Genomic DNA, 9,284 nt, shown 5'->3' on the forward strand with positions numbered 1-9,284 from the left:
ACTATCAAAAGAGTGAAAAGACAAACCACAGAATGGGAGGAAATATGTACAAATCAAATATCTGATACATATAAGAACTCCTATAACTCCATAGCAGCAACCCAAAAATCCAATTCATAAATGGGCAAAGGACTCGAATAGGCATTTCTTCATGCAAGACGTACAAATGGTCAATAAGCACATGAAAAGATGCTAAGCATCATTGATCGTTAGATAGATGCAAATCAAAACCAAAACAAGACCCCGTTTCAGGCCAATTAGATGGCTAGGATAAAAAATAGAAAATAACTTGTGTTGACAAGGATATGGAGAAGTTGGAAACCGATGCATTGCTGGTGGAAATATAAAGTGGTGCAGCTGCTGTGGAAAACAGTTATTCAAAAAATTAAATATAGAATTACCATATGATTTAGCAATTGCACTTCCAGGTATACACTCAAAAGCAAGGACTCTACCAGATACTTGCACAGCAATGTTTATAGTGGCATTATTCACAATAGCTCAAAGGTGGCAACAACCTAAGTGTCATCAACAGATGGCACATGTGGTATAGAGCAGTTCTAGACTCTGTCATCTCATGAATATAATGGAATATTATTCAGCTTTTAAAAGGAATGATGTTTCCATACTTAAACATGGATGAACCTTGAAGACTCTATGCCAAGTGAAATAAGCCAAATACCAAAGGACAAATATTGTGTGGTTCCACCTATATGAGGCACTTAGAATAGGCAAATTCATAGAGACAGAAGTGGAATAGAGCTTACCAGGGGCTGGGAGAAGCGGGAAATAGGAAGTTAGTGTCTAACTAGAGGCCCGATGCATGAAATTCAGGCAAGGGGCTCAGCCCCCACCGCAGTGGCTTCATCTGGAAGGTCATCCGGAAGGATGTCTGATCTAATGAGCATATTATACTTTTATTATTATCGATGGGTGCAAGTTTCTATTTGGGATGATAAAAAATTTCTGGAAACAGATGCTGGTGATTGTTGTACAACATTGTGAATATACCTAATGCTAGTGAATTATACATTTGACAATGGTTAAAATGACAAAATTTATTTTATGTATATTTTACTACATTAAAAACTCTTTTTTTAAAAAGCATGTAAGACATCTTATCTTGAGATATTTAGTTTTTGTTAATTTGATTTTTTATCATTAAAACAACTTTTATTATATTTTACACTATTTAAAATAGTAACAGTTGTTTGAAGAAAACAGAAAATACAGATAAACCCAAAGGGGAAAATGAAAACCTTCATTATCCTAGAGATAGTCACATTTAAAGCCATAGGGTCCTTCCAGATCATCTTTCTCTGTCATTTTCCTCCTTTCACCACCGCTCCCCCCCCTCACCCCACTTTGGTGCAGCTCTGCACCCTTCCATTCTTTAGGAGTTTGAGGTCATTTTCCTCTGTGAGTTCTCATCTATATCAGAGTTTGGTCTTACCCATCCGTGAGTGGAAAAACATGAAAACCAAGAGAAGCGATAAGACATGGAAAAGGAGCCAAGAAACGTGTGATCAGAATTCTCTGATTCATGCTGAGACCATTTGGAAGTTGTGTTGGAAAGGACAACTCCTAACACACTATGCCCAGGCGTCTCTGAACACGTGTGGCCGAAGGGATGGTCTGCATGTGTGATGTTGTCCAGATCACAGAGGAAAACAATTTTTTCTTAGCTCCTCCACTTAGCCTCTTTACTGGGTCATGGGGCAAGGGCAACAAATGCCTCGCTATGTTCTTGGTCAAAATATTATTTATGTACAGAAAGTCCCGGGTCTTCCTGAGCAGGAGCGTGAATTAACATTACTGCTACCTTTCAGATTATGCATAGGGTTCTGTCTATCCAGCTAACTGCACAGTGTGAATTTCTGTTATTCTCCACGTGTGCGTGTTACATGTTGTTGAGTTGGCTCCGACACCTGGTGACCCTAAGATTGAGTGATGTCCACAGTGTCCTGTCCTCAACAGCCTTGCTCAGCTCCTGTGCCTATGGCTTCTTTTATGGAGTCAATCCATCTCCTATTTGATCTTCCTCTTTTCCTGCCGCCTTCCATTTTCCCCAGCACGGTTGTCTTTTCCAGAGAACTCTCCTTCTCTGGATGCTCCTGAAGTAAGAGAGCTTTAATTTTGTCCTTTTTGCCTATTTTCTACTTACCATAATATTCTCCAGTTGCCATACTATCGAAGATAAATCAGTGACTTTTAAAAAAAAATATATTTTTATTGATTTCAGAGAGGAAGGAGGGGGAGAGAGAGAGAGAGAGAGAGAGAGAGAGAGAGAGAGAGAGAGAGAGAGAGAGAAAAATAAGAACATCAATGATGAGAGAGAATCATTGATCGGCCATCTCCTGCATGCCCCCTACTAGAGATTGTGCCTCCAAACCAGGCATGTGCCCTTGACCAGAATCGAACCTGGGACCCTTCAGTCCCCAGGCCAATGCTCTATCCACTGAGCCAAACCAGCTAGGGCAGTGACTTCTTTTTTTAAGGAGCAAATGAGCGTCTGCTCAGTATGGAGTGCTTTTTCCTGGTGAGCAACAGAGTCTAGTCTGCCAAGGAAGGTGGGCTCTGAACAAGGAATCATCAGACTCACCTTCCGTGGTCCTCGACTCTCCTGCCCCACATGGTTGTTTGGAAGAAGAAAACATTGCTAGAGCTTAGATTTTGCTTATGGGGTCAGGAGAAAGAGTGAAGGAGAGCCTGGCTTCTAGGGGCAAGGCAGCTATGCTGCTAATTTGGCATATTTCCTACAGGGCTGTCTTCCTCGCTTCTCAAATACAGTTTTAATGATGCAGTGAAAACCCAAATCCAGAATTTCTATTTTTATTACATTACGTTTTTGTAAGCACATCTAATAATTCCCATGTCCTCTTGGCTCTTCGTCTCAGTTCCACACACTTTGGCCTGCCTGGGCTCCCGGGCCCTGAGGCCGCCTGGGCTGCCTTCGTTTTATGTCTATTGCTCTTCCTTCAGTCTCACCCCGCGTGGGACACGACAAGGCTGGCGGGTCTTCTGTGAGCCAACACACAGTTTGGTATGTTTCTTTTCCTGGGGAACATTCCAGATGGCCAAGTTTACCCTGATCCTCTCAATAGTTCTGCTAAGCACTTAAAGCCATTGTAATGCTTTCCCCAAATAGTTCTTAAAGATTCGTTAATTAATTCACTCATTCAACAAATATTTATAAAGCACTTACATTCCAGGGCCTCGTGTAAGTACAGAGGATATATTTATGAATGAGAAAATCCCTATTCCAGAATTTCGTTAAAATGAAGAAGTGCTTAGGTTTCTAGCACTTTACACAAAATTCCTTGTGATGGCTCTTAGACTGTGAATACAATCTTAGTGTCTAGGGATCCTAGAGAATGTGAGGTGACTCTTCCTTTTCTTTCTTTCTTCTCCTTTGCTCCTAAGACGTCATAAACCTAACCATCTTCCTGCCTCTGTGACCAACTCAACTATTTCATGTTGGTATTAGTCAGGATCCTATCCCAGGCTCTCTCCCCTCTCTCTCTTTTTAAAAAAATATATTTTATTGATTTTTCACAGAGAGGAAGAGAGGAATAGAGCGTTAGAAACATCGATGAGAGAGAAACATCGATCAGCTGCCTCCTGCACACCCCCTACTGGGGATGTGCCCACAACCAAGGTACATGCCCTTGACCGGAATTGAACCTGGGACCCTGCAGTCCGCAGGCCGACACTCTATCCACTGAGCCAAACCGGTCAGGGCTTTTTTTTTTTATTATTATACCATGTTTTGTTTTGTTTTCTGGGTGCTTCCCCCACCCCTGGGACTTCAGTTACCACCAATTACTGGTGAGTTTTCAATCTGTTTGTCCAGGTGAGACGCCTGTCCTGGGCTCCCTCTGCCATATACCCCCTGCCTCCTAACTATGTGTCTGCATGCACTTGCCATTCAGCATATGGAGGGCTTCATCTTTCTCTAAAATCTGCTTCTTCTGTCACAGTCACCTCCCTCCTAATCCCTCAAGCCAGAAACCTAGAACTCGTGCAACTAGTCTAGTAACTTTCTATGACCTCCACTCCTCCCCAAGTGAAAGGTTGATTCCTAACGTCTGCATATCTTGCCTTCTCTCTAGATTCTCATAACTCCTTCTCCCTTCGTCCAGGCCAGGGGCTTTCAGACTGTTTTACTGGAAACCTTTCAGGGGCTCCCGAAGTTGGGCTGGAAAGGGGTATTGAGCAGGCGGGAGTCAGGGCCTCTCATCCCTGATGTAAACAGAGCAATTGCATGCTTCTCTGTTTTGCATGTTGTTAGAAGAGCAATCAATGGCTACAGATTTGAAAATGATTCGTCTTAAATCCTTATCATTTCTTTCCTGGGTTTTTGCAGGACTGCCGCTGACGGTACTCTCTGTTCTGTCAGCTGTCTGTCCAGGTTCTTAACCTTTCCTGGCTGCCATGCATGCTGGGCGCACTTCCCGGGGTTAGGTATAAACACTTGATGTACATACAATGCAGCAATTAGAATGCAAGTGAATGAGTGTGGTGCTATTATAAGCATCACCTTGAATCCGTTGTAATTTATTAAGTAAATCCTCTTTGGTCTTCGCCTATTATCTGTGCTAAATGACTTGCAACACATCTCACATATGATCCTCACTCTGCTCTAACCCGCTCTCCACACTGCTACCCCCCTCCACACGTGGGAAATCTCAGTCACTCTCTTGCTTCACACCCTTCAGTGACTCCCAATTGGCTCTCAAATGAGGTTTAAGCTTTTTAGTGTGACTGGCAAGTTCTGCTGTGATCTGGTCCTTACCAACCTTTCCAGCTCCAGCTCTTCCTCCCATTACTCATGCCCCAGCCATCCCTCCCAGCACACATCCAGGGCAGCCGGGCTTCTGGGCTTTGGCTCAGATGGTTCCTCCTGCCCATCATTGTTCCTCCTCTTCTCCTCTCCCTTCTGCCTGCGTGTTGCATTCCAAATAAAATTATTTTTTTAGCTGAAACTTTCATTTCTCCCAGTAATTGCCACCTGTGGGCTCTCTCAACCTTCTTCCTTTCTCACTGAGTAGCAAGGATATTTAGTCACATCTTAATTTGATAATTTTCAGTCTGTTTATTCCTTAAATGACTTGTTCCTGTGTTATTCAGTCTTGACCTTTTTTAGCTATTCATTTTGAAAAATAAAATTCAAATGTGTGGCCAAGTTGCGATAACAGTACACCTTCCTTATGTCCTTCACCTGGCTTCGCTGATTGTCAACGTTTTGTCACATTTGCTTCTGTCTTTCCCTCCTGTTCATATGCACGGATGTGTATGCGTTTTTATGCACATACACTCATATTGTTACTATTATTATTTGCTTAATCAGTTGAGAGTAAGTTGTAGATACCAGAACCCTTTATCCAGTAGAAGATCTCCTGGAACCTTTCTTTACATATCCATGACATAATAATCAAATTCTGGACATTCAACATAGATAACAATTCATCATCTAATGAGAGAGTTCATAGTCATATTTTCAGTTGTATGAATATTATTCTTTATAGTAAATATTTTGCTTTGTGGCCCTGACCCCTTCCTCCTTTGTTCCCCCTTTACCTCTTCAATCTTCCATCACAATGAGCAGAGCAGTGAACCTTGTGGTCCTGTTTAGGCGTTTCAGTCTTTCTCACCAGATTGGAAACTTCTTGAGAACAGAGGCTGTATCTTATTAATCCTCGTCTCTTCGGCGTCTGTTGTCTAAATGAATTCAGCACTGAGTATTTAATGAGTAGCCTGGACATTTGAAGCCCTCGGTGCCCGGTGACACTTTCCTGTTTGGTGGTGTCTTCCCTCCTAACTTATGCAGGCACAGGAATGATGGTAAGCAGGCACTGAGCACGAGAAGGCCCTGCTTGTAATCCCAGCAGTAAGGTGGCTCATGGCAAGGTATTTCATCTTAGTGAATTTCAGTTTCTCCCTCCGTGTTATGAAGTTAATATTACTTGCTCTGCCTACCTCACTGGAGTGTTGGGAAGATCACATGAAAGAATGAGTGTGAGAATGTTTCCAAATGGTGATGTTACTCCAGAGGCAATATGATGGTCAGCTCACTAGGAATGTTCTTAGTTTCGGGTCTGCAGGGATCACTGTGTTGCAATGCCCCAGGCACACTCTGGGGTCCTTGCTCTGTCTTCTGAGATGCTGGGAAAGCTGCGTTTTGTATACAAAGCACAGAGACCAACAGCTGGGACAGGCCTTTCAAACTGGTTTCACTGCGGTGGGTAGAACAGTGTGGCTCCAAATTCATACCCACATAGAATCTCAGAATGTGGCCTCATTTGGAAACAGGGTCTTTGCAGATTGAATTTTAAGTTAAGATGAGTCATACTAGCTTAGGGTAGGCCCTACATTTAAGGATTGCTGTCCTCGTAAGAAGGCCTTGGGAACACACACATGGATGAAGGCCTTGCGACAATGGAGACAGAGATTGGAGTGATGCGACTACAAGCCAAGGAACACCAAGGGTTGCTGGCAACCACCAGAAGCCAGGAGCAGGCAAGGAAGGATCCTCCCGTACAGCCCTCAGGGGGAGCATGGCCCTGCTGACACCTTGATTTCAAACGTCTAGCCTCCAAAACTGAGAGAATACGTTTCTATTATTTTAAGTTCCCCCTTCATTAAGACAATCCTAGGACAGGAATACAGTGACTTTCTCCTTGCCTCCTCCATGACATCTGTTAGAAGAACCTTCCTGTTGGAGTTGGACCATCGGACAAGTGGAGGAGGTGGGAAAGGGTGGAACCAGGTTGCTGAGGGAATTCAGTGCCCAACTCTCTAAACCCCTGTTTAGATAGCAAGCCTGTGGGGGGGGGGTCACTGGTCTGCTCAGGGAACAGAGCAGGAGGGCTCTGGGTGGTGCCAGGAGTATGCCCCATCTTTCTTCCATAATCTCAGAAAAATGCACTGGGGCAAGGGGGTACAGAGCCCGAGCTCTCCACCTTGGGCCCCGGCACCCTCAGGATGGGCTCTGTGGTTAGTTCCATTGGCAGCTCTAGCTTCTGAGCTCACTGAACATTGGGAGGGTTTATCACAGCCTCGGGGGATTGGCTCGGTTAGTAGTGAAGTCTGGAGTTTGGGGCCTGTGCCTGCTGGTGCCGTTTGATGCCGGAGGAGATGCTGCATCTGTGAGCTGAGTGCCTCCTCGCCGGTGCCAGGGCATGTCCGCACTAGGGCTGCTCTTCCCCGATCAGGAAAGACACGTTGCACAATTCAAGGTGCCCTCGTGGGCCACTGGCCTCTTGCCTGTCTTCTCCGGGAAATGGCATCTGGGTGGGCATCAGTGCCTTAGCCCTGGCTCGTGGGTGTTAGAGAGGAGGAAGAGAGGTGGAGGAGAAGGGCTAAGAGTCTGTCCCTCCGATTGAAATAAGCTCCAGGGGCCCACCCACTCCCATTATTGTGATGTCACAGAGGGGAGCAACTGCAGCAAGGGTGGAGGAGGTTCAGGAAATCATCTGGCTCATTGCCCTCTTCAATCTTTCATGCCACCAGGATGGCAGAGGTTGGCACATGTTCCTGGCAGCCGAGCTCTTGAATACCCAAGGCCACACAGTGGCAAAGTCAGGGGATGAGCTCATTGGGCCGATGCCCAGCTGCTTGTTTGGGAAGTTCTACTGGGTTCTTACTTGTAATCAGCAAATCCAGACTCCTCACCTTAGGGACTATCAGACCGAGCTTCTCTCAGGATCGTTGATGATGGCTGATAATGAATGCAAAATGACTCATGTCACATTTAAGCAAGACTCTGGGTGTGTGTGTGTGTGAATGGGAATTGCTCAAAATCCCAATAGGGTGCTGCGGATCACATCAAAGCCTCTCTGTGGAGGGGAGGGTGGGAGAGACAATACAATTGCAAATTTCAATACTAACAGGTAGCAATGACCTAAGAATCTGTCTAGAGAATGATGATTGGTGGCCTTGGTTGATTTTGCCTTCATAGCCTCCAGAAAGGGATGGGTCGGATGTAGGACGTAGGCCAAATAGTTCTACATTTCTCTTCTATCTCAGAGGGAGATTAATTGTGTTGTAACTTCATGCTGATGGTGATAAGAAGGCCACCGAGCAAGAGTGAACGTTTCCAACTTTTCAGGGAAAAAAAGTACAGATTAACATTCTGTCTAAAGGGGCAAGGTATTGAAGCCATCGAGGCCAAACTGTAGTCTCTATTCTAGCTAACATCCTGGAAAGCCTCACATATCCAGCCTTTTAGGAAGTTTTACTAGCAGATAGGAACAATCGAACGGACATGTTCGAGGGTTACTTGAGGAAGGTAAAAGGTTAAGCCTGTTTAAAAGGACATGACACCAGAAGCCATGGGAGATACCGGAACTCTGTTTCCATGGAGTAGAAATGGGAGAAACAACTTTGGGACAAAGAACACAAGTATTGGGCTTGAAATCAAATGTCCTGGGTTCAAGGCCCAGCTCTCCTACATACTAGTAGCTGTGTGACCTTGGGAAAGTACTAAGTCTATTAAAAATTGTTATGAGGGTCAAATGATATATTTGAAAGCACTTTTGTATCATACAGTGCTGTGCAAGGATTGGGTGGGGTGAGCCACACTGTAGCCCTGAATGTGGGATGCAAAAGGGCAGAGGTTATCTTCACATCACAGCGGCCAAGAAACCTGGGTGGGCACGAGCATCGGGTTCAATCAGAAGATCTGCCCTTTTCTGGGGACAAACGGTCTAGGAATATTTTTCACTTGCCCGTGGCTGGAGGTGCTTTTTCTCAGGCCTTTCTAGTTAAAACATCTTCGGTCTTTCATTGCCATTTGCTGAAAGTCCTTGGGCGACTCTGCCCACCCACTTGAACCTTTGTTTCTTCACCCTTGAATCTACGTCGAATAGATTTCCGCCGTGGTCTATTTCTGCTCTGAAGTCATGCAATTTCACAAACCCAGCGTCAACATAGCTCTATGGAACACCACTTACATATGAGGACAGGTGCAGCGTGTGGTGGGACTCCAAAGCCTTCGGGTTTCTAGAACTTGGGCTCACAACCTCGTAAGGACACCTGTGTCCAGGTAACTGGCCCAGCTCGGAGAAATTGCACACCAGTTCAGAGCGCCACCGGAGGAGTTAAGTTTCAGGGCAGTTCAGAGAAGGGAGGCATTCATTACTCGTGGCAGGGGGAGGGAAGGGAGAAGCAGGGAAGGAAGTAGCCTTGAGCTACTTGCCCGATGAGGTCTTCCAGGTGCAGCGTTACGTGCATAGGGCACAGGTTGTGCAAAGGCTTAGAGGCAGGGACTGGTGGTGGTGGGC

This window comes from Myotis davidii, unplaced genomic scaffold, assembly GCF_000327345.1.
Source record: "Myotis davidii unplaced genomic scaffold, ASM32734v1 scaffold88, whole genome shotgun sequence".
Taxonomy (NCBI): Eukaryota; Metazoa; Chordata; class Mammalia; order Chiroptera; family Vespertilionidae; genus Myotis; species Myotis davidii.